The 27,500-nt window shown below is 39.5% G+C and overlaps 1 pseudogene; it reads right to left on the bottom strand.

Moving 5' to 3' along the window:
• Nucleotides 1-12,821: 12,821 nt before the first annotated feature.
• Nucleotides 12,822-27,500, bottom strand: part of LOC138005608 (uncharacterized) — a 32,848-nt pseudogene continuing 18,169 nt past the window's right edge.

Here is a 27,500-nt window from a genome sequence, read left to right as displayed (position 1 = left end):
TTTTATGTCCCATTGTTTGCAGCAACATCCATTTTCATACCAATAACACAGAATTTTGCTCTTTACTAGCCTGTGACCAAGTATTCTGGTTGGGTTAAGTAGATAGGAAAATCGGCCAGAAGGTAAACTTTGGGAAAATATGGCAAGCCGTTACTGCCAAAAGCCCTTCAACTTTCTGGAAACCAGGTTGAAATCCATGCTGACACGATCGAGTTATAGAAATTGTAGGTTGAGTTACGTCTGGGGATGGTCGAGTTTCGTGGAAAAAGCTCCAGTTCTAGCTACTGATTGTTGAGTTTCTGCGATCTTGTGTCGAGTTCTCGCTATTTAGTGTCGAGTTTCTGCGATCTAGTGTCGAGTTCCCGCGATCCAGTCTTGAGTTTCTGCGATCGACTGTCCAACTCTCGCTAGCGAGTTTTCATATTCTCGCTAGCGAGTTTTAAAATTCTGGCTAGCGAGTTTTCAAATTCTCTCTAGCGAGTTTTTTAATTCTCGCTAGCGAGTTTTCTGATTCTCGCTAGCGAATTTTCTAATTCTCGCTAGCGAGTTTTTCAACTCATTCCCAGGACCTGCTCTGACAGCGTTACCCATAGGTCTATGCCTCTATGTATGCGTTCCGGTTCTTCGTTCTCCAACATGGCGACAAAAGCCAGATTTTTTCCTTTTTCTTTCTTTGGTTTTACCGAAATAACTTGCAAAATGTCAACACCATTCCGGCTACCAAAGCTTGTGGGCAGAAAGCACGTGGATGCTTCAGCAGTTCAGGAGATTCCGCAGTTAGACGACGTTAAGTGTTGGTGCCAGTGTACTAAGAGAAAGCTAAGTTGTGTTGATTAGATTCGAGTTTTGCTTCATAACTTGGGACTCAAGTGTTTGATTTAACCCTATAAAGGTTAAAAGAGGTTTTAGGGCTAGGCAAAATTCAGTTCTTGTGTTCGGCAAAGCAAAATTGACGTAATTATAACCTTGCGATCGCAAACCAAAGCTCACAGAGAAACCTGGACACTTACCACCGAGAGGAAATAGCTTTTTTTCCAATAGAAGATAATTTCACTTTAACAACTCGATTTTTTATCTTCTTCCGCCGAAAAAAAAATCAGATCGTAGCATAGTGAGGCTACACCCTTCGTGTAAGCCACACAAAAATAGTAGATATTTACTGACATTCGCTCGTAACGTGTTATGATGAAATAAATCAGTTTAATCTGTTGAGTGAAAACGTTGTACCATAGTGGTAGATATTCTGTTTTATGGGTTGGTTCGTTTTTAAAACAAGGATTTCAAGACAATGTTTTCAGTTTCTTTCTTTGCAATTACTTTAAAATTTACTAAGGGGATACTTCACAAATGGTAAACGCCATAGCGTACACTGTTGAGTTATAGATGTACGTGGGAGGTTGGAGGTTGGGAAAATGAGGAACTGAAGGGCAAAAATAAAGAAAATAAGGGGGTCTTCGTTTTCGGGTCTTTGTTTTAGGGTCTTAGTTTTCGGGTCTTAGGTCTTAGGTCTTAATTTTCGGGGGTCTTAGTTTTCGCAACAACCAGCAGGTATTATTAAAATCGTTCCAAAGTAACTTCCACACCATCAAAGTTATCAGGTGAAACACTTTCTGATGTAGATTTAAGAACATCTTTAGAACGTTTTCAGCCTCACATCGCAGAAATAGTTAAGAGCGTTCAGCCGGAGCTCCAAATTTAGACGTTCTTATAAATAAAAGAAAGAGTGCTACTATATACTACTGCCGTGACATGACATGCCAAAACCAGAGAATCAAGAGTTAAAATATGTAATGGCAATGCAAACTTTAAAATGTATGGAAATACTTAGTTCGTCCATAAATTCGGACCAAGATCAAGGGGCTGCTCAAACAAGATTACCTGCTTGCAAAAAAATTCTACTCACTTGATATAAGACACTCATCTCATGATTTATGCATGTCGTCCGGCGAAAGGGAGTTTGTTGCAAAGGAGGGGGCAGCGGAAGGTCGTTTTCTTTTCTTCGGATTTGTGTCTTTTCCTTACGATTGTGTATTTTCCGTGGGCACATGATTCGACGCAGTCTGATTTGACCCAGAATCTTCCACAATGGAATCTTCCGATTCGGCGCTTTCTTCTGGCCGCCTTTGAACGGAATCAGGACCTGCACCCCGGTGTTTTTCTAATTCATCCAGGATCTTTTGGATTTCATTTGCCAGCTCAGACGGCTGCTTTCCACAGCAGTTAGCAAAGCCACCATCACTTTGGAACTTATTAAAACCTTTTGACGACAGCATGCATTCTTGCGTTTTTTCATCCAACATAAATTTACACTAAATGGCGAAAAAAAAAATTATAATAAGGCGTAAGTGAAACAGTTCAACTTCAATTCACCCCTCACTGAAACTGAGTTGAATTTGTGTTCGTGCCCTGTGAATTTGTTAACAGACCATCCAGACCGTACTTTGGTATGCACTGGAAGCAGAATATCATTTTGTTGAACTGGATGAGTCATTATTCAGTATAACCTGAGGGAAGGAGTCGACGCCTTTTTAACTTAAAATGTTGACTTTAGTCTGGCAACATATAAAGCAATTTATTTTATCTAACCGGCTCAGAACATGAATGAATTTGAGGTCCCCTTTGGTGAAAAAAATGTATATATATATTTCAGTTGATGTAACTTTTTGTTCCGTGACGAGCTTTACGTGAAAACCCATGTTTTGTCTTAAAAAAAAATAAACACACGTTACGAGATCAGAATTACTATAGACAAACTCCATGTAAAGAAATTACGTAGTCATAAATAAGGTTAAATACTGTAAGACATTTTTGGACAATAGAAGGTTATTACAATAAGCTCACCTTCATTAATATCTTTTGGGTCTGGGAGTGATATGCGGAATTTAATGAGACGAGATAACCATATTCCGAACCATCCCTTTTTCTTAGTGGCACAGAATTTTTGTAGACTTTCGCCCGTCCATTGATGTTTTTTATACACCATATTGATGTCGACGGCATATTGTAAATTAGGATTCTGAACAGATAGCAAAGGCTTTCTGAGTAGAAGTGGAGTGACTTAGATACAAGCAACCCGGGCACGCAATCGAAACTGAACAGGGTTCGATTAGGTTACAATTTTTAAACTTTATAACGAATCCGATTGGACAATAGGCAAGAACTGTGGCTCTTTTTACGAAACCACGAAATTTCCGTTTACAGTTTGTGTCAATCATTTGATAAGGTGGATTTCAAACTGGCACGTTCCCATCTTTACGTAAAATGAGTGCATCCACAGCTTTTGACGACTTTTCGTTTTTGGCTGCTTTAACCCTTTGGCTACTAGGGATTTGGCCGAAAAACACGTTTTGAAGCTAGTTGAGGGGTTTTTTGGTCACTGTCGTGCTGTTTAAGAGCTAAATCTCCCTACAAGCCCGTTCCCAGGTTGTACACTCCGCGGCCTTTTCAACCAGGTGCAAAATAAGCGCTTGCAAAGTTCGGGCATGCGCAGAAAACAAAATTTCGTTTAAAAGTAGCACAACACTTTCGACTTTCACTTTTCGCTTTCTCTCCTTCCCTCTCTTTTCGCTTTCTTTGCCTCATTTTTTTTTTGAACTTGCTGGGCATTAGGTAGGCTTTATTTTGGTGGGAAGAGTTTCTGAGAAACCTTTCATCATCTTAGAATTAGGTGCTCAGAAAGGTAAGTGGGTAATGGAGAAAGCTTTTCATGGAGATTTTCAGGTCAGTGTTACATGTTTTTTTTGGCCGTTTCTCCAGTTTCCTTGACTCAATTGTGCTCATTCTGGTATAGTTTGAAAGATCTCTTCTCCCTGCACAAGTTAGTGAACAAAGCTGTTCCTGACCGTTAAAAGTGATGACGTCACAAGGGGTAGATGGGACCGTGGATAAAGGTGGACGTATTTGGCCAGATAGTAATCAAAGGGTTAAAAGAACGCAGAGAGGATGAATTCCTTCAAAGTACACCAATTAAGCGTCACCGAGCTGAGATCAGGGAAGATGAATCAAAAAATGGTGAGTACTATGCCAGAGGGTTTTAGTGAAACAAATTTAAACCTTTTTAATTCAACGTTTCTGTCCAATCAAGACATACAAGCATTCCGCTCATCATGTGACAGCGCTTCAGTAATCTTTATGCGTAAAGAAAATTGTAGGCATTTAGCTTTATTTCATTTCTTTCTTATGTCCGAGTCCAGGCAGTTAAGTGTTATCACGCCATCTCTACATGGCGTTATTGTTCTCTCTCTTTTATTTGAAGATGGAGAAGTCGAGGTTTTCGATTCGACGTTTGGCAGCATAGGCAGCATTCCAGTGCTGAACTTCAGCGATTATGAGTCGGTGGTTTCTTCATAGTTAAGAGATTCTAGATATTTCAACTCTATTTAGAATACAATCATTGTAGATTGCATAGCCGCAAGAACACTGAGTGCATTACTGTTTCGTTTCGTTTCATTTCCTTTTTTTGTGCCCGAGTCCAAGGGGTTGCCACGCAATCATACTCTTTGCTTTAATGAAGGCTTTCTCTCTTTTCGTTCTTAAATAGAATGTGAAGGAGAAGAAATCGAGGTAGTCGATACAACGTACGGAAGCATCAACAGCACAAAGGACAACGAACACGTGGATACTCCAGTGATGAAAATAGGGGTTAGTAATTCGGTTATGTCTTAAGATTCAGTTAGATTTATATTTTAAATACCGTAATACTTTAGGCGTAAGAAAAGTGAACTCATTTCGTTCAATTTATTTTCATTTTTGTGTGTGTCTAAATCCAGCTAAATCGAAGCAACCGGTTATCACGCAATCATAACCATTACCTTTAAAGTAAAGGTTCTCTCTCTTTACTTTTCTAACTAACTTGTGAAGAAGAAGAATTCGGTGGAAACACTTGAACAACGGTTTCAAGGGTTTCAACCTTTGGAAAGGCCGCGAAGAAAGAACTGCGGTGTAGCCTTACGCAAATCAACTGAAGCTATGAAGTACGGTGGCCCACATCTGCCACGGCAAAACTTACTTTTCCACGGCAAAACTTACTTTTCCACGGCAAAACTTACTTTCTCACGGCAAAACTTACTTTTCCACAGCAAAACTTACTTTCTCACGGCAAAACTTACTTTTCCACGGCAAAACTTACTTTCTCACGGCAAAACTTACTTTTCCACGGCAAAACTTACTTTTCCACGGCAAAACTTACTTTCTCGCGGCAAAACTTACTTTTCCACGGCAAAACTTACTTTCTCACGGCAAAACTTACTTTTCCACGGCAAAACTTACTTTTCCACGGCAAACTTACTTTTTGCCTAAAATATGGAATTCGAAAAGGAAACTGGAAACGGAATCCGGAATCCGGAATACAGTGAAAGTGGTAGAAAGGCTAAAATTAACAGGGAAAGCAATAAGCTTAAGGATTGATTTAGTAAGGTACTCCTAAAGTCGACAATAAATAAAGTTGATAAAGCATCTCGTTTAATTGTGTGTATGTATGTTTTTAGTTATAATATTTCGCCAACAGGACTCTTGATTTCGCCCGTTCAAAATTCGCAGTGGAGATAAACAAGGCTGCGTGTGGGCACCCACCCTGTTTGGTATTTCTTTTCTCTCATCCTCCAACACGCCTTCCAGTTCTGCAGTGAGGGGGGCCTTCTCCACCGTACACGCCACGACGGAAAGCTACTGAACTTGACTCGTCTCCGCGCTAAGACAAAAGTGAAGACAGTGCTGTAAAGAGAGATGCCCTTTTCCGACGACGCTGCCTTTGTCAGTCACACAGAGAGCGGACAACAATCGATCATAGACCGCTTCGCGACTGCCTGCCAGGACTTTGGCTTTACCATTTTCATAAAGACTGAGGTACTGGCAATGCCGGGGACCGATGCTCAGCCGACCATCCTGATCAGCAACCAAGCACTCAACTCTTTGGACGCCTTCAAGTACCTTAACTCAACGATCACCTCCAATCTCTCCCTGAATAGTGACTTGAATGCTCTGTTTGCGTCCTCAGCACTCTGTTGTATTGGAGAGAGACATGGCCTACATACACGAGACAAGAAGCTAGACTGAACACACTCCACTTCAGATTCCTCCGCAAAATTCTTGAGATCACCTGGAAGGATAAAATCACCAACCAGAAAGTACTTGAAACTGCAGAACTGCCAACTATCCAGTACCTCCTCTCAGAGCGTAGACTACGCCGTTGGCTAGGCCATTAGCCCCGAGCGCCTTCCAAAAGACCTACTCTATGGACAGCTGTCTCAAGGCAAACGATCGACAGGACGGCCGCTTCTTTGCTACAAAGACGTCTGCAAACGAGACATGAAGGCAGCCACGTTGAATCACGGTGTCGGCAACTCGGAATGGCTGGCTGACGACCGTGTTAAGTCGAGGGTAGCTGTAAAGACGGGCTGCAAACGGGCAGAGGTAGAGAGGATGAGGACCTGGGTGGAAAAGAGACAGAGGAAGAAGACTTCCACGCGTCGAACGCGAATGCATTTCTTTCTTTCTTTTCTTTTTTTTTTTTTTATCAAGAAAGTTGTTATACTTATTGCACCCAGTATAGAGTGAAGCGCCTGGAAGATCGATAACAGACCCAGTGTATTTGTGTTAAGGCAGATCATTTTCCACTCCGATGTGTTGACCGTGAGTTCAACTAGACTCTCTCTGGCTGCACTCGTATATGCGTATGATTCGTCATTTTTTAAGGTAAAATAGTCACACTTTACAACAGGGAAAGATGAGTCTATTCAGGCTGAATCTCCCAAGAGTTATCTGAGCTTACAGCGGTTATCAGTCACACGCCCTCAACGATTTTGTTTTCATTTTTCGAAACTAAATTGATTGACTGACGTCCACCCAAAAAATGAAAAATGAAACAAGAAGTCGTTGAGGGGCACGTGTGAATGGTAACCGCAATAAGTACTTGGGAAGAAATTGTTTTGATTTGAAATAAGCTGAAAATTGTTTTAGATATGACCTACTTTCCTGTATGTTTTTAGAAAGAGGGATCTGATAAGAAAATTTTTCATTTCCGTGTGGTAAAATGCTTTTCCGTAAGTATTGTACGTATGCAAGGATGCGTTCGATCTGCCTTATTCGGCAATAGGAATACACAGATTTGAATTCAGAAATCCTTCGCTTTTACAGAGATTCACATGGAAACGAAAAACGTACTGAAATGAAATTTTAAACATATCTTCAACATCCTATAGTTGCTTACTAGTAAAAACTACACCAAACATACTATTTTAAATCATCACTGCACCTATTTTTATTCGGCGTAATAGGGTCAATCGAACGAACCCTTAAGAGATCAACAAACGAGTGTAATTAAGAAAATCGAGCGCCCGAAGACAATTGCTGTAATATTTGATGTCAAAACATTATCACCCCACCATCACGAAAAAAGAAAAGCCCAGACAGTTGGATTCTCTTCCGATGTTACGACATGAATCCCCTCCCAAAAGGAGTCAGCATGTGACAAATTACTCAACGAGATGAAAGTAAACATTTGCACGACGCAGGATCATTTTAAGTGACTTTGGTTCAAGTTCTTATTCCGGATTCGCCATTCCGGATTCCGGACCCGTAGAAAAGTAAGTTTTGCCGTGTATAAAAGTAAGTTTTGCCGTGTATAAAAGTAAGTTTTGCCGTGAGAAAGTAAGTTTTGCCGTGGAAAAGTAAGTTTTGCCGTGGAAAAGTAAGTTTTGCCGTGGAAAAGTAAGTTTTGCCGTGAGAAAGTAAGTTTTGCCGTGGAAAAGTAAGTTTTGCCGTGAGAAAGTAAGTTTTGCCGTGGCAGATGTGGGCCACCGTAATGAAGCGCACATATATATCATTATTTTATTTTAAGGGGTGTTATACCTATAAGTAAAAAAAACTAATAATGAATAATAATATATCAAAAAGTAAACTCAGCATACTCATGTTCTTACTTTGTGCTCAAAAGTTTAGAAACCTAGAGAGTGCCAGGTTTCCAAGACAGATTATTGTGATTTTTTTTAATACAACGCGAGCTTCTTGCGCATGTTCTAGTATAAATCGTGTATCTTTTATCCCAAATTAATCCTGCCTATATATTATAGGAGAGCGTGGAGATTCTTTAGAAGTGTTTGATTCAAGCAACTGCCCAGAACTTGAGGAGGCTACGGGAGACATTGACTGGCTTAAAATGGACGCTGTCGATCAAAGTGGTTTGTTTTGAAATACTGCATGTTATTACGGCGCTACAGTAAAAGCCCGCATAAAAGAACCTAAGTTTTTCAGTTTCAGGCTGATGCCGTTCTTATATATTGTGTACTCAGTGAAAAATAAGCCTCACGCCGCTCTTAACATGTTCTTGAACTCCGTCTGAAAATTATACACTCTGACAGTTGTACCCACTAACACTGCTTTATTAATAGGGCATTTCCGAGTTCACACCTGCCTCCTCTTCAATGCAAATCAAAGTACGAAGTTTTTCTTACGAAAATTCAGCAGTTTTTATTCATGTGTAAAGTAGAACTAATTACCATCACAAAAACTTCGCACTTAGACTCGTTTTGAAGAGTAGGACTGACATGAACTCGGAAATCATCTTAAGACTCCATTGAACATTGTCGTTGTTTGCACATCAGTATTGTCAAGAAAAGCAATTCGATTTATACATTTGCATACATTTGTAATTTTGCAGAGATAACTTGCCGTTTTTCACTTTCATTGTGCCATAAAAATTAAAGGACAAAGAGCACAAAATGCCCAATAAGAAAATTGATTTTAGAATGACAAGGTTATTCTGACCCAGTAATTTTTAATCTAACTGGTAGCCAAGATTTCTTTATATATAAGAACCAGTCAAATTTATCAGGCTGAGTTGGTTCTTAATATGTTCGTGGTGTTCGTTTTATCATATTTCAGGCTGGGGGTTCTTAATCCACTTGTTCTTTTAGGCAGGGTTTTACTGTAGCTAAAGTGGTCGTGGGCCGCTGCCATAGCTTGTTTGAAAATTGAACATTTTGACACTTCACATAGATTTTAGCATTCACGAGTGTAAATTCACATAATTGATTGCATGGCTAGGCTATGAATACTTTTTGACCTACATGAAACGCTGGACACATGGGGAGTTAAGTTTTTCTCTAGAGTCAAGGGTCGAGGGCGAGGACAAAATGTTATGAGGCAAAAATGTTATTAATAAGCGAAACTGTGAATTGAAGGCTTCAAAACTATGTGCGAGCACAGGCCAAAAAAAGGAAGACCATAAAGGGCTTTCACTACATTCTTTCGAATATATCTGCTGATGGAATCAAAAGAAAAACATGCCCATACAACTTGGCGTTTGAGTGGATTTTTCATAGCACATGTGCAATGATGCAGAGGCGACAGTAGGTCAACAAGGAGGTCAACTCAGCTCAAATAATTCACCTTTTTACTTCAATTTTCTTCAAGAACCCTCGACCCTCAAGTAAAACCCAACTATAAGATGAGTGGTTTTTGAAGAGGAAAATAATTTGTAATTATCGCCATGAACTCAGCAGCTGTTCTTTTCCGGTCATGACAGGCGTCGTGTTAATATTTCCCCGTCAAATCACGAAAGCAAGTTATATGTAGTAAAACAAATCTTTAAGCAGAACACTGGTTTGACATGCTGAATTTAATGTGAAAATATAGTGCTTTCTAAATTTCCTCAGAGTCCTCCGACAAGACTGGTGTGAGTGAGTCACCTACGTCCACCACCTCAAGTTCTTTGAAAGGTATGATGATCATTTCCTTTTGAGCAAACCTTTGATTGCCGCGGGGGACAGATGTATCCGGGTTTCGTAAATATGATACCTTGTTAGCCATCTGTATTAGTTATCGGTCAGAAAAAGGCACGAAACGAGAACAAATATTCCACGATATTTGTACAGTCAGTTATTTGTTCAGTATGAAACCCGGGTTTTTTGTGTGTGTGTGTCAGTAATTCAATTGACCAGTTAGGGAAAATACGCAAAAGGGACTTAACTATTTAAGGAACAATGAGACATGAACGTTCTTTCCCCCGGAAACCTCTTCGAAAACAAAATTTAGTGAGAATGGAAAAACAAAACCTGATCATGAAGAGGAATTGAAATAAATGTATTTTCGTGATTTAAGTCTGTTTTCGGCAATTTTGACTGGTTTCGTGATCCGCGATTGTGTCTGTGCCGTCACAGTGATTACGAAACCAGAAAAAATTACACATACCACGGTCTTAATGCCTCTTTCCGGTTTTTGTCCACCACATAATCGTTAATATTTGCTTGCTAGGTTGCAATGTGATGGAAAAACTTTCGCTGACTGGAAAGAGAGTGTTTATCAACTTAGACCCCTGCAATGAACTATCAAAGAGGATTAAAAAATTCATTTTTCCATCCGGAGCTCAACCGACGGAATTTTTAGATAAGAAAGTTGACCTTATCATAGTTGATAAAATAAGGTCTAAAGCTGAAAATTTGTCGCGAATGATTTCTGTTAGTAATTTACGGGTCTCGTGAATGATAAAGGCATCGTTGGCTGAAAGAAACCACTTTGGTTTATCGTCAGTAGAAGTGATTGCAAGAAAGTGGAATATACCTATATATCATTATAGCGAGTTTTTAAATTCTATTCAAGCTTATAAAGATAGTGAAATAGAGCATTTCATAAACGCTTCCGACGTTAAAAAGTTGAAGACCCCATTCATAAAGGTCGAGGACAGGTCTCGTTGGTACAGGCCTGAGTTTGTGGAAATGAAGACAGTACCAACTCTTGATTATAATTCTGTTTCATCACAATCGCCATTTCAGTCTTGGTACAACGAAAACGTACCCAGGAAAGAGAAAAAGGCATATTTGCATAAAAGAACTTGTGAGCTATGCCTTGGAAGCTATTTTGATCTTAACTTACACTTAGCATCTGAAAGACATGTTGAGGCAGCAAATGATGATACCTTCTTTGCGGGTGTGAATCAGTTAATTGCGCGAGGTCTAACTTTTCAGCAGTTTAAAGAGCAAACAGAAGAAAGAGCTAGATCACAAAGAAAGTGAACCTCGTGATTGTTTAAATTAAAGGTAACAAACGTAGTTCATAGTGTACTGACAATGGCGTTAAATACAAAGCAATTTTAGCCATGGTTTTTTAAACAATCCGGGGAACAATCGCTGAGTACTTTCATATTTTGTGTGGGCTTTCAACCTCATCCCTAGGGCCTCCCTGTCTCCGAGAGAATCGGACGGCAACCGGAAAAGAGCTGTTTTCCCGTTTAACTTGTGTTCACAACAACCACATTTATATTGCTAAGTACCTTTTCTCCATTAGGGATGATTATTATAAAATTCTGGGAGACACCACTGTCCTGGCACGCGAAATGTTCTCTTCCGGTCGCCGTTCGCGTCTGAAAAACGCGCGTGCTTAAGCTCCCTATCACACCCTAAGAACGAGTTACGAGTAGAAGTTGCAGTCTTCGGTATAAATTTATGGCTCACAATAATCCTCTGCGATAGTCGCTGCATCAAAAAGACTGATCTGTCACCTACCTGTTATTCTCATTCTACTGGTTCATCATTGTATCAATTCCTTTATAGATTTATACTGGAAGGTATCGAGGCCCAAGGGAACGCGAAAATCCAGTGGATTACGTCGATGGATTTTTGGATGGACTTCAAGTTGATGCGTTTGTTGCAGTGTTGTTATCGAACTGGGACAAGGAGCCAATTATTGGAGTTGTTAAAGACCTTTCAGCAAATGAATTCTGAATTCATTATTGGAAGGGAACATACAAAGGAAAGTGGACTCCTCAGAACATTCCGCGGTCAAATGATCCTTGGACCAAAGTGCTCCCAAAAGAATGCATAGTCCTTCATTCCTTTGAGCTCACCGATGGAATGAAGCTGCTCCCAACAACTCGGAAACATTTAGCCGAAAAGTATTTAACTTTAAAAGGCCAGGAAAATGCAGGAGACTTTCCATAAATTCACCAGTATTTCAGTGCTTTTTATGTTACAGTATCTTGGTCAGAACGTGCTATCGTTCTTTTGCTGATTACTCTGATTTATGCTAAGTACGCCATCCAATTTAGTAGTCAACACGTCCTCACCCAACCATGTACAGTTAGGGTGCGATTGCAGAATAGTTTTTCACATTTAAAACTGTTAATACGGCATTGATCAAAACCAGTAAACAGATGCCTTACAAGGTTTTACGATGGTTAAAGTCTCAGGGTTTTCTCAATTCGGGGTCGATTACAAATGTGTTACTGAGTCGTACGATAACCGGATATTGCGTGCAACGAAAACACAAAAACTCGTTTCCATCATGCACATAATTGTTTGCACAATATCTTTCAGCAGGGTCGTTCGTCGATTTGGGTTATTGTTTGGTCTGACTAGGACTGTTTAACACCAAGGAAAGTGAAGAATTTTTGCACACTGCTGTTGTGATGGATACAAAAGTTTTGCACCCACGTTGTTTTGTTCAGTTATTCCGTCTCACTTAGGCCAAAGTTATCACTAAGCAGTATGCCTGTGTCTTGTGATATTTTTCGCTTTGCTCTGAATTTTTTAATAGGGTTGGTTGTAACATTTTTGCACCTTCATTGATTTGGTTATTTATATCTTCTCACTTTGGCCAAAGTTGATCACTAGGCAAGCTGCAGAATTCTTGGTTTGGCTCTGAATTTATTAATAGATAGGCCAGGGTGCAAAATTTTTGCACCCTCATTGATTTGGTTAATTATAACTTCTCACTTAGCCCAAAGTTGATCACTAAGCAAGTTGCAGAATTCTTTGTTTGGCTCTGAATTTATTAATAGGCCAGGGTGCAAAACTCATTGCTTCGGTTAATTATATCTTCTCACTTAGGCCAACGTTGTTCACTAAGCAAGTTGCAGAAATCTTTGTTTGGCTCTGAATTTATTAATAGGCCAGGGTGCAAAAATTTTGCACCCTCATTGATTTGGTTAATTACACCTTCTCACTTAGGCCAACGTTGTTCACTAAGCAAGTTGCAGACTGATTCTTTGTTTGGCTCTGAATTTATAAATAGGCCAGGGTGCAAAATTTTTGCACCCTCATTGCTTCGGTTAATTATACCTTCTCAATTAGGCCAAAGTTTGGTTGGGTACATTTTTATCAAACGGTTCCGCAATTTTGCGGGGTTTTTTTTTAGTTAGTCAAGTCTGCCATGTTATAAACTGCACGTTTAACGCTTAATCGTAGTCTCCGAGCAAAAACTGACATTTTCACCAGCAGAATTTTACTGTAAAATTTTACACAGAGTAAATTGTTGTGTTTTCAACACACAAGTAAGATCTTCATTTTGGATGATTTACAGTTATTCCCTCTAAAAAAAAAAAATGATTGCAGTTGAGTTTTACTGCTTACCCACAAATTTTGTCTTTTTTCCGTTCTAAATGGGAATTTTTAACGGAATTTTTAAACTTTGGAAAAACACATTTTAGTTTGGAACACGTTATTAGGGAAAACACTCGACTACTCTTGTGTTTTCCCCTACAGTTCTTTCGTGCTCTATCCGCTTCCAGCGTGCTTTACAACAGAACAGTTCACAGGCGAGGCTCCCTTATTTTTTAAATAAAGCTTTCTATCCAAAAATCATTGAATTGCTCACATCCTATTCTTAATATGTGATAGAGAATATATGAAATATCTTGAACTGCGGCTAAGTAATTCTAATTCAATGTGATCATCGCAGCTAACAAAGTGACTTGATCAATTGCCGGTAAAGAAGCCTGATAAAATCTAGGCTCGAGCGGGACTCGAACCCACGATTGTGCGATGGCACTGCATTTTTTCTACCATTTGTTTATTTATTTATTTTATTTAACGAATTCGCCCAAAGGCAGGTATAATTATAATAGGACACATGGTCCCCTACTGGGTAAATTACCCGACCCAACCCCTAAAAGAAAAAAAGATACAAAGCCACCCACTTACAAGAATCCCTGCTACAAAAAGGACAACTTAATAACAAACAAACTCCATAGATAGTGTAAAAAAAATTATGATAATGAAACGATTCAGATGAAGGCGTCTGGGAGCTGGGATCACTTGCAAGTTAGCATAATATACCGTAATAGGTCAACTAATTGTGCGATGGAGAATGTAATCATGATAAGGTTTCTTTGCAACTTTTCAATTTTTCAATTGCAAGTTGTTTCATAAACTGCGATGATGACTTTCCCTTAGAAAGACATAACCGCACTTCAGATACATGAAATCATACATTCTCTATTACACACTGACCTACGGGGTATAATTCCAACCTGCAAATTGACCAGCTCCCAGATGACTTGATAGCTCAGATGGTAGAGCGACGGTAGAGCGAGTGCAGCGTAATCGCAGAGTCATGGGTTCGAATCCCGTTCATTCAAGCCTGGATTCTTCAATGCTTCTTTGCAGCAACTTCTCAAGTTGCTTCACTAGCTGCGATGATGACCATCACTCAAAATTATTCTTGATAATCAAAACAACTAGGCGTTTCGACAGTAATTATATAAGTAAAAAAATAACGATACACCATTGCCATTACCACGTGCTTTCTACTACCAGATCGTACGGGCTAAACACAGACTTATAACACTAGCACAGTTTTTTACATGTCACTTGAAACATCTACGAGGTACCCTGGGTTTAATTTGGTATGACTGAGTTCTCAGTATTTTGTGTCAAAGGTTCCGATTGCAGTGTCTGTGCACCGAAAAGATTTTCAGTCAAACCGTAGGCTCTTTGCGAATGAACCTTGGAAGGGAAGACAAGCTGTTATTAATATTTACATAACACCCGAATTCGTGAAGGGACCTCTTTACTTCCCTCATCATTGAAACCAGATCTAGGATTTGCCAACGTTTGTTTAGGATATTTATGAACGCGCTCTTACGATATTTTCTTTGTTCAAAGTTTAAATCCCACGGATCGACATTAACTTGAAGAGTTTCCGAAAGTGTCTGTGGTAATCTATGACGCATCTGACCAAAGACTAACTTTGTTTTGTTTGGTATTCTGTCATTCAGCTCCTCCACCACGTCAACCATCTCCATCACGTACAGGAAGGAACAGAAATCGAGTACGGCAAAAAACGAAAAATCATCTGTAGATGAAATAGACAACAACAACAACTCAAAGATTGAAGGTCAATTAAAAGGGAGAAGGAATTTATGCGACGATTCTGTCTGTGCCAGCTTTGAACGAGCCAATTACCATACAACTTGTCACTTGTCACTTGTCAAAGTGGTGCAGAGTAAACCAGTAAATTTAAAGTTTTCGTGCCGACCAAATTTTGTGAGGAATTTCCAGTATAACCCTACTTGTCTAAAAAGAGGAACTGAGGTCAAATCAAGACGTAATTTTTACAAACTTCGTTTGTCGAGAATATACTTAATGTTTCATCATTGGAGTCATCGTTGGAGTCTTTATGTGATAGATACAATATTTACCAGGGATCGATCTGTATGAGTTTTTACACACACATCGCTCCACCCGTGAAATGAAAGACGATTATGTGACCTTGTAGATTAAATGGTATTCGGCCTATACCCAAGAGTGAATTAGATAAGAGTGTTGTTGCACAGTCACAAATGAGTCTATTTTTAGAATACCCGTTCCCGCGAAAATCAGTTGTTATGTCCCCGAAAAAAACATGGCAGTAGCAGTCACACGTGACATGTCTTCTTCTGATTAGTTAAAATTGGCGTCCCTTTGTTTTTTTCGCGCGCAAAGTGTATCTAAAAATAAATTCTTTTGTGACTGTGCCGGGGCAAGACCGCAAAGTGATAGATCAACACTCTTATCTCATTCACTCTAGGCTCGATTGCCAGCCGCTGTTTCGGGAAATGAGCCAGCGCTCACTCCCGAAATCACAGCTGGATGCGTGAGGTAAGCCGTTGTTAATCACCACCAATCAGAAACTCGCCTGCACAAATCGGTCTGGCATAATTATATTTTTTGGCTGCGAAGGTATTCTTTGACCTGGCCGTTTCGAGGTTTACAGTGCCTTTAAGGTTGGAAACATCCAAGATTTCGACAACGAAAAGTGTTCGAGAAGCTGGAGAAAGGGGATTGTGTCGTTTTCTACCACATGAGTTCGGAAACTTCACTGATTTTCCAGTTGGCGCCAAGGTCAAAATACGGCTTTTAAATCCATTGCTATTGCAATTTTCTCCTCAGACTTCGCTGATGTAAGAGCAAGTAAAATTCCTCAAGATCAATTGAAATTACTGCTGAGTTTATTGGTGGCAAAACGAGGGGGCCGATGAGGTCGACCGAGAGCTGAAGCGGCCGAAGATTCTGTTGATGATTCGCCGGTTGAATTCAAACTCACATTGATCATTTAACCACAAACTCAAGCACTTATCACCTGGAAGTTTCGCACAGACGTTTTAGGCATTGTTATGTAATTGTTGTTTTGTTAAAATCAGTGTTTTGGGATGTCTAATGCTATTTCCCCGAAAATATTAACTTCGCATAAATTATATTTGAATTTATGTCACAGACACAACTTATCGCTCACGCGTCCAGCCGTCTCAGTCTTCTCGGGGAGGATACCCGAACTCGAGTGAGCGGCGGATATCGGAGCCTACATTCACTCTTGCTATAACTTAATTACAGAGTGGTCACTGTAATTTACATACAAAATACTAACTAACGCTAACATTTAAACTATATCGGGATGTACAGTACATCATGAGTTACATGCGAACTATTAAACACTCTGTTCAGTTATGTTGGCTGTCACCCTTATGAATTAAAAATAAATTTTTACAAATAAATTGTGAAAGTCAGCTCTCAACTTCGTGAACACTAACCTTGACAATCACTCCAGTGAATCAACGTTCCTTGTGCCACCTTCAGCTGGTACATTCTTGACAACCAACTGATAACCGATATGATGGTCACTTCACTTCCATTGTCAAGATCTTTAAAGAACTTCGCAACCTGTTTTACAGAAGCATCATGTTCATCTTCGGTGAAAATTAAAACAGCTGCCCTACTATGGTAACTTGCTGGACGGTTTTCAGGATTCCTCAATTTACTAATCTCATCCAAGGTAAGAGCAAGGTGCAGTGATCCAACTGAGCGTTGTCTGCTCATGGCTTGGTTCAGGAGATCCACCAGGTCATAAAGCTGTAACGCCTCGACAACATCTAGCAACATCTTTACTGGAGTGTCCGGAAAATAATGGAGCATGCTCGGGATCAAACTGCGGAATGCGGGATAAGATTGAGGAAAGCCAAATGATCTTTCAATCGCTTTACAAGCTAGTAAGTCGAATTCAAGTCTTTCAGAAAGTTCTATCTTGTCTTTTTCCGTCAGATCTTTCAAGTACAAACTTGGGGTGATCTCTAACAAAAAAAATTGTAACAGTTATTTCAAAATACTGAGCTTTAAGCCGTCAGATGGAAATCAGTTGCTTCAATCGTTACTTCTAAGAAAGTGCAATCCTGATTTTGATTAGCCTATGTCGCGGACGCAATCTAACACCGGTTAGTAACGTCTGCGAAGGAACGCCGAGATCTGCTTGTGGCCAACGAACAAGCGGAAATGCGTTTCAAATTTCCTTTTAACCTGATTGGCTATTACCCAGTCTTGTGCGCCAATTGACGGCGAATCGAACAATTGTTTTCTTTTAAACAGACCAATCATAGTGCGTCATCAAATCCTGGTACGCTGCTGAGGGGCCCAGAACGAGAATCTCGGCACTGCTTCGCAGACATTACTCATCGGTGTTAGATTACGTCCGCAACGCAGGCTAGATTTTCATTCACATCCCTTTTGATTTGTTAAATCAATCATCAGGTTTATAGGACCAAAAAGAAGACACAAGGGAAAATTGCGAAAAAACCATAAGGAGTAAGCGGCCCATAGGCAAGATGGATTCTTACCATTATTAACCATTTTACAAAAAAAACTTAAATGTTAAACATTTTTCTTTCCCTCAGCCAAATAACCTTTTACCTTATACATTTATGTTTTTCCCCCAAAGGAATCGCTTTGAAACCTCTTTATATGTGAGTTTAAGGACACAATAATTGCTAAAATAATGGTAATGGTAATGAATTTATATAGCGCATTTTCTATTGACATATTCAAATGCGCTTTACAAGCAAGTGATCTATGGGTGAGATCGGACATCAGCATACAGTTTGAAATCTCACTTTCGAGGCTGCGATAGAAATGGGTGACATTGTTCGCGCAAAAATTATTTTCCTTTCCAAAAATGACAACGTCAAAGAAAAATTTACGTGAAACCTAAGACATCACGACTAACCATTTATTTTAAAAAATGCATGAAAAGAAAAAGCCATTACTCAAGTATCTGTCACGACGAAAAGCCTCATTGTAATTACTGAAAAAAAAACCCGCATGCATGATAGTTAGGATTTGAAATTCACGGATTATCATAGTTCCACCGGACACATTATGCGATTAGGTGAGGTCACTATTGTGTTTCAATCCTTACCTGGTGAAAATAAGCAGAAATGAAAGGAAGACATCAACCTCTGAAGTTCTTAAGCTTTAGTAACGGTTTTATTTTTCTGGATTGAAGCGTCCGACATCCTGATTGTTTGACAAGAACTGCGAATTTAACTTTCGCATGCATTATTCAAAGCGGAAAAACAATTCAACCTTCACTCACATTACCCATGACGGTTTTTATAAGATGGGTTGGCTTAAACATTGAACGACAAATTTACCTGGTATGTCTTCCGTTTGGTGTTCAGATGGCGCTCAATATGTCTTGATCCCACTGTCGCTTGTCTCCGTTGTGATGCTGCGCGCTTCGTGAATATTCTCTAAATACTTGCGAACAAATTCATGCTTATCGCGTTCTAGAAATCGATGTTGTTCCACCTCTCTATTTTCCATCTCCTCTTTAGCATTAACGTACAGATTGGAATCGGAGTTTCTTCTGCGCCTCTTTCTCGGTCTTCTCTCGATATCTTCAGTCCCTAATGCTACGTAACGACAAAAACATTGAAAAGTTAATAGCATTCTACCAACAGTGGACGTCAAAAGAGTAACCGAAGCCCTGTATATTGATTTGAAGTTGAACCGAATGAACTCTAGCTTTAAGGTATAATAAAGCCTGGACCGTCTTTTTGTTTTACATGCTTTGCCCAGAGTTGTTCGAAAATGTTACGTTTCTAAATTAAACGTTGCTCACTCTTTTTTCAAAAGAACCTTTGTTATAAGAAGGTTTAGGCTGCGATTAACTAAATTTTAAGAACATACTAAGAATATACTCAAGAATATACGTCTTTATTTTTTTCATTTGTTTTTATGAAGAATAAAAATAAATAAATAAACAGTAATTAAAGTAATGACTATCACAAGAGACTATTCCTGGAGGCTTGGCATTCAAAGAGAGACCAGAATGCGGGGAATGAACATATAGAAATTCCTGACATTTATGTTTCACTTGCATAATGTTCTTCGTCTTGCGCAGAGATCACGTGTTCACGCACGTACGCAAATATGAACCGTTGAAAGAAGCTGTCGCTTTTTTGTCAAATTCAAACCGTGGATGGCCGAAGGTTTTCGGTCGACACGTCTTTACCAAGTTTTTTGAGAACGTCGTTTGACGTTCAAATAAGTCAGTGTCCAACATTTCTTATAGTCATTATGCAAATTCCTGACTGCAATTTCAGCATATTTCGTTTAAGTAATTAAAGTGTAAAACTGTCGTCAAACAGGACAATTTACTCAAATACTTAGGGCCATTTTTTAACATTAACGCCGTGGTTTTCTTATTTCATGATACAATGAAGAACAACTCAGTTTGTAATCGATCTTAGCATACTCAGGACTTCGTGAACAGTTCATGATGAGCTACTGGCATACCACACAATTTCGTTTTCATGTTCGAATCGCAAAAACAAAAAATACAAGAATGCTGGGCCTTAGCCCAAAAATTAGACATTCTTACAAAAAATTGAGTGTATTCCAAACGTTTTTCGATAATGGATAAAAATAAGTATGCTGGTTTCTTACATTTGATGGGTCTTTTGTTCGGCGATGTCAGCTCTGAACCAGCAATGCCTCTTGCTTCCTCTATCTGCCGTTTAAGTCTTTTGATTTCTTCTTCCAAACAATGTATTTTTTCTTGATAAAACTTGGCCTCTTGCAGTCTAAGGTTCTCATAAAACAACGTTTGGACATTATCTTCTGACTTGACATGTATGACAGATTCAGAATTCCGTCTCGGTCTTTTTATTGGTGCAGCTGGATCGTTCCTGCTAAGTGCTGTGTTACAAAAATAGTTCCAATCAACATTGAACGAGACAAATCTGTAGACAATTATCATGAGTCGCTTTCTAAGGAGGAAAAGGAAACAACAAAAGGAGCTTGAAGTGTCTAATTTTCTAGCGCTGGAGTACTGATTGGGGACACTGTAAAATGAAATCAACAAATTAACGCAAATCAAGCCAAATGTTGGTTTTTGAGGAGAGCGGAAAACCGAAGTAAAACCCCCCGGAGCAGAGTAGAGAACCAACAGATTAAACAGACACACAAGACGAGTCTGGGAATCGAACCCGGGCTCATTGGTGGAAGGCTAGTCCTGTTCCGGGACGCCTTCTTACCCCGCCCTGAAAATGGGCCTGGACCCAGGTGGGAAAAGAGAGAGTCCTATATTACTCGCAGGCGCATGCTCGGAATGACGCCATTTGTTCCCCCACAACGCGGCAAAAAACCATATTTGGAAAAAGATTCCTTATTTGGGTATGGTTTATTCCGAGTGCTTTTACACTGGATACATGGAGATAATGTGAAAGGAAATTATAACGCCAAGTTTCTGTAGGATGATTGATTTCGCGCGTTAAGAAATGCCACTTTAACTTTGTGACTAAGGCGGAACAACTGCAAGCTATCCATGCAGTCGTTACCAGTAATGATGGTTTTGTTAAACCTGCAACAGGATTTGGCAAGTCTGTTTGCTACATGTTGTTTCTTTAATATGTTTGCGATTTTCTTCGATCCGAGTCCGATGTTAAGTGTAAATCAGTCCTTCTTATCGTGAGTCCCATGCAATCGTGGAAGATCAGATGGATGACATACGAGAGAATGGACCTGAAACCCAGCTGAACAGCTGAATGTTGTTGGCGCAGAAAAATATCAAATTTTTGATTTAATTGCTCTCCCGAGACTCCTTGAAACTTACAAATATACTGTAGGTCGTGGATGTGAATCGCTCAATGAAGACTAATAAATCTCCTGCTGGAACTCTTGTTTATTGTTCATTACTTCTGCCGATCTGGTTATGTGATAATTGCACTGATCCAGTGAACATATATTTGAGTTGCACAGTAATTATTGAAACTGTGATTGTTTCAGGAGTTTAGACCTACCAATTTTTTTCAAAATCGGGGACAAATTGTTTGGATACCCAATATAAAACGGTCAGGTAAAAAATGTCGTAAATACTCTCAGTTTTATCAGGAATAATACACAAACACCGGTGACAAACAGAGTATTTTTTTTAGTAATTAGAGTAGAGTAATTTACTCAGACTATTGATTTTTCCTTAGAATAATTTTTCAAAGCACTCGCCGCATTAAATCTTTCTTTCCTCACAAGGACAGACTTAGGGCCGAGGCCAAATGGCTAAGGTTTTAAGTAGAGCTGCCTGTTGAGACTGCAGTGATTTTTATATCGGAAAAACTAAAAGACGATTGCTTGACAAAAAAAACTGAGCATTGTTAATATATTCCTGATAAAGTTAGATAAAAAGTTAAACGAAATTGAATCACAACCTGGACTATTTGTTTCTTTACATATCAGTTTGTGTTGATAACGCAATGATGAAGCAATAATGTTCCTATTAAATTTTTACAGATATATATGCACAGTCGAACATCGATTATTCTGACGTTAACTTTTTTTCCTACTTTCCCAACCGCAAGCAAACCGCGGTAATTCAGCCATCGCCAAAAAATGTTTTTTTTCTCAAAAAATATTTAAAGTTAGGGGCAAAAAATACATCATTTTAAAGCTAAGAAAATAAGCTTTCCAACAGCATATAACTTATTTACAGACAACTGAAACACTTTATAAAAGCGAAAGTTGAACGAAAAAATTTAAGAAAAATAACATTAAACTATGTTTTCCAGGCAAAATTTGGTCATTTTAGCGTTGATTACGAATTTTGGATGCAAAACTAAATTTTTCTGTGTTAATTGTCACGATTTTTTTTTCTGGTCAAAATTTGTCCGTCAATATTAATTAATAAGGATGAAAAATGGTACTTAAAAGCGTGTGTCACCTTGCTTTTATAGTTGCTACTTAAAAGCACTTTCCTTCTGAAACTCATTGCCAGAGGTAAAGTACTGCAGATAATATGAAATTCTGACTCCGAGCTGTTTTGTCGCTTAGTGAAGTCCTATGCTATATTTAAAAGTTCAGCCTTTGCATCGATTTATTGCGATCTTCTCTCAGTCGTTACATTAATTCAGCAATAATTTTCCAACAACACCGCTATCGGGGTTTTTTCGCCTCGTTTGGTCACGACGAGGAATAATTTAGATGTTCTCTTTCCTGACACTGCAAATCACACAGTAATTTTCATATACGATTTTTTGTCGGAGTTTCAAGGTTCCCTTTATTTACATATCCAGCCTGGCATCTAATGCAATCATTCTCGTCACCAGAGCCTTGGATCGCCCCAAGGCTCTGGGAAACTCTTTGCAGAAGAACATGCGCCGTAGGGTTCTTATAGCCAAAAACCGGCTATTGGAACCTTACGGCGCCTGCTCACTCCTCGCGCTAACATGAATGCACCAATTAGAGAAGCTTTTGATTGTTCTTTACGAAAACCAATGAGAAGACACTTTGTTTCAGGGTTCCCCAGAGCTCTTCTCTCGCTCAGTCAAGAGAAGAGCTCTGGGGTCGAGATTGCTAATGCAATATGATTTGCTCATTCCGAACATGCGCCTGCAAGTAATACAGGACTCTCTCTTTTCCCGCCTGGGTTCCAGGCCCATTTTCAGGGCGGGGTAAGTAGGAGTCCCGGAACAGGACTAGTGGAAGGCGAGTGCTCTCACCACTACGCTAGTGCTGAATAGACCCATGATAATTGTCTCGGAAGGAAACTCTCGTGCTATTTTTCCAGTATTGCAAACGAATAACGAATAGCTTGAGGTTAGTTCAGCATGAAAATGTATCGTACAATAAAGGTCTTTCCTTTAGACCAATTGAAGGTTAACTCACGATAGTTGCATATCAAATACTTGACTGATCATTCCCCAAAAAGGCTTGTGATTGTCCGTTACTTGGTACGAGTACACTACGATATGATGGGATGGGATGCGATGCAATACAATACAATAAAATACGACGGAATAATGAATTCGCGGAAAGAATTATCAATGTGAATAAAATGTTTAAAAGAGACTGAACAAACTTAGGAAATCTATGAATAACCTAAGCAATTGCGAAAATCAACTATAACGTAATTAAATCACATAACGATTTTGGTGCTTTTAAATAACCTTGTTTTCTGACTTTTTTCACAGGGTCACTGCTCTACCATAGAATGTTTTTGTCCAGCGCTCCTTGAAAAGACGAATATAGGTGGTTGGCACGTTCCGAAATGGGCGCAATGGTGAAAGGCTCAGATAATAGATCTTTCATTAGCTTCATTTCTGTAAATAATTTAATATCTTGATGACTTTATTTTCAGTCGTGACTCGTTGTTTTACGCCACACTCAGGCTGCTCCAGTTCTGTCTCTATTCACGATTTCTACCCTCTGAACTTGAAACGTGAAAAATCACAACTCAAATAGGCAATATTCCTCTCCTCACTTGACTTCTTCCAGCCACTTATAAATTATGTTAATATAGGCTTATAATTCAATTTCTAAGGGGGTGTTGCCATGATACCGGTACGAGTTTCATTCTGGTACGAGTTCATCCCGGTTCTTACTTATCGCTCTGTATTTGTTTACATGATACCAGTGAAAACTCTCATACCAGTACAACTCATACCGGTATGAGTTCATCCCGGTAGTTGTACCGGATCGAAACTCTCATAACGGTATGAAAAGTTATACCGGTATCATGTAAACGCTACATTGACTACAATTCCGGTACGAGTCGTCTAGTCGTGGTGGACTGGGACTATTGACGCATGCGTTGTATTTCTAAATATTGGACGCCATTATTGTTTTGGTTGATGCGTCATCCCTGTGTCAATATTTGTGTCGTCCATGTAAACGCTGTATGAAATTGACAACTCGTACCAGAATGAAACTCGTACCGGTATCATGTAAACACCCCCTAACACTTTGTTCGTCACTGGTAGCATTTGCACAACTCGCCATCGCTATCTGTGTCTCTAGAGTTCAGTGACAAACCAACTATATTTAACAATCGATTGTTCCTAGTTTTACACTTGCTTATCAGTATCATTTCATATTATGAAATGCGTGCTGAGTTACCTGGGGGGGCTAATACTAATATGCATTAAGGAGGCTCGAAAGGGCTTTCACAACTAGCAGTGGGTGTCAAAGGGTGAAAGTGTTAAATCTCTGGTCTATATACTTCAGTGACTTTTGACGGCAATATGAACGAATAAGAATTGATCCTCATCGGCTCGTCCTACTATAATGACAAAAATAGCCCCCAAGTCTTAGCACTTATTTCATGACAGGAAGTGATACTGATAAGCAATCGTCAAACTAGGAACTGTTAAATGCTAAATAAAGGTTATTCGCCACCAACCATCAGAGCTAAGAACTCACGAGTTTCATGTGTACGGGTCGGCTGTAAAGAACTTGAACCCGATAGCGATCGCAAAGTTGCTCTTATCTTATTAATTAATTACTTATTTACCTTGTTTTTCAGCCAAGAATAAACTTAAACAGGCATCATTGTATTCCTGCTCGTCAATAGAAACAGTAACTTCGACTTCCTCTCCATCCGCCGTTTGCCTGATAGCATCCGTCACAAGAAACTCTTGAAGATCTCTCCTCAGGCTGCCATCCTGATATCGATCCCACAGTTCCTTGAGGGCTGAACTGTTTTCCGCTTGAACTGTAAACCACATTGAGCCACCTCCCATAGATAGCAGTTTGGATGCAGGTGGTAGAATTCCTGTAGTGAACGTGTGTACGAATTCTTCGAGAGAGCCTTGAGAGGCCTGATTCAGGATATACCCCATGCCAATCGCTAGTGAAACCCCACCGACTGTAGAGAATCTACAGACCATCTTCAAACCTGTAATGATCACAAACAAAATTGAACGACGTGAGAGCCTTGACGGAGGGAGGAAAATAAGACTACTTCCACGAACAGTGGCTTCATAGCGGAGCTCCACGAGAGTTAAGAAAATATGATAACCCATCGATGCGAGAAATTTTGGTTTTATAGCCATGACTTTATCGACCGTCCGTACGTACGTAGTTCCACTCCTCCATGTATGCCAATGTGACCACTATCATGCTAGTTTACAGCATATATCTTTGATCTTGGACATCCATGTTTTGATCAATTGACACCTATTGTTACAAGGATTGGAATTATCTGGAAAGTTCGCGAAGGTCAATGTCACGCAATTTGTTGTTTCAAGAATTTTCTAGAACTGAGACTCATCAATTTCAAACTACGTAGTCTGTGACTCGTAAGTTTGAAAATAGTTACTGTAAATAGTTACTTTTGGAAACTTCTAGTCTCTCTTCCGATACTTATATAAGCGGCTCTCTAGTCAGGTGGTTGTTGTTGTTGTGATTCGGGACCTCGTTCCCTAGTTGTGATTTCCAAGTGATATTGTGTGACAAGTGAAGGGATTTCCCCGTTCGTGTGTGATTCTGACATTCTGCTGTCAGGTCCACAGTTCGTTTCAGTGGAGTGCGATACTGTGAAAGAAGTCCTCAGAAGATTTCGTCAAAGAGAAGGACAGTTCTTTGCCTGTGGTCAGGTAGGCGTAGAGAAGTATTCAGTTAATTGTACTGAGATTGTACTAAGAGTAGTCGTTAGCTCGAATTAAGTTGTCTCTCGTTGTTTGCAGTTAAATAAATTGCGTTTCGTGGAAATAGCGACGTTTAATATCTTTCAGCAGGTAATTAGTTACCTCATTAGTTACCGTAAAAGTGTCAAAACAAGGTATCCGCTGACCAGTAACACGTGACCATATCGCGGGCTCAAGCTTAGAGCTCACCGAGGTCAGCTGTTTTTTTTTAAGTTGACCGCTGACCAGTTACTGGTTTTCGATTGTATTGCAGGATCAACCCAGGTTAACTCACCTAAACATAACCAGGGTAACCAGGCTTTATTTTTCGCGCGCTTTCTGTGGCTCGACGCGGTTACACGGCCATACTACGTCAACTATAGTTCTTACACAGTCAACGCTTTTCGTGTTCAGGTGGAAAACGGTTTGGAAAATGTTTTCTTTCTGCATTTTTCGCTGGTTTCAATCCAGTTTGACATATCATGATAGCTATGGTCCACACTGGTGGCTACGCAGTTATTCAAGTCAAGCATCGGAGGAATGCTGAGTATTTATTCTTTTATTTGCTTAGAGCCGCTTTTTTGTCTGTATTACAATTTTTGGCATATCTGTAGAAGCTCCGATAAGGTTGCATGATGCCTGGAGGACCTATGACTACAACAGAAACGATAGGGGAGCGAAAGAGAACGACAACGACAAAACAGAATACCAGTAATAGCTCATACTTATTGCAAGAAGTTACTCCACAAATTCCTTCCTTGGGGCACTAAACAGTTTGGTTTTTTTACGGATGAGTTATTTACAGTGATGCGTATTTTTAAAAGGTGGTTTAATTGGTTCTTTCTTTGTTCAAGAATGAAAATCGAAAATTTGTTGTCAACTGGAAAATGCGAGCGAACAAGTGCTTTTTAAATCCGTTTGAAAACTGGTTTTCGGTGTGCTGCGACATCGACAAGAAAATTTTGCCCTTATGTTATAAACACGTAATCGCAATGAGTTCTCGTAAAATTACGGGGAAATCTCACTAGCTTGTGTTTTGAGTTTGTTTAAAGTACCTAAACGTTATTTAAGTGTTGGAGCGGATCTTGTTTGAAGTTCGTACTTTCTTGGTTGCATGCCCGTATTTTGCCGATTCCTGTTCCAAGCCAACCTGGCGTGTTTCAATGAAATACATCAAAATGTGGATGATCTCGTTTTCAGAAATAAAGTGGAATAAAGTACTTCAGTAAAACTCTTCTTTGACCTTGAACTTTTTTTTTTTTTTTACTTCTGATTTTAGCGTGATTCCTCTTTGCTGGCAATTGACAGTTCACTCTGAAATGGCCTTTTTCCTTTTCCATTCGCTCGCTGTGGGTGCGCTAGTTTTCTTTTAAAACTCATGCGGTTAAGAAAAATTCATTGCCAAACTGGTGAATTCCAAAGTAGATTTCACCAGAAAAACCGATATCGCACTCATCGCTTCGTGATTCATGCGATATTGGTTTTTAGCGTAAAATTTACCGTGGAATTCACTAGTTAGGCAATGAATTTTTCTATAGAAGAAAGCAAAGAAAATGATTTAATTATTAAAGCAGCAACCGGA

Source organism: Montipora foliosa, chromosome 6, assembly GCF_036669935.1.
Source record: "Montipora foliosa isolate CH-2021 chromosome 6, ASM3666993v2, whole genome shotgun sequence".
Taxonomy (NCBI): Eukaryota; Metazoa; Cnidaria; class Anthozoa; order Scleractinia; family Acroporidae; genus Montipora; species Montipora foliosa.
The sequence above is the reverse complement of the archived record's forward strand: the minus strand, read 5'-3'. Positions and strand labels throughout refer to the sequence as shown.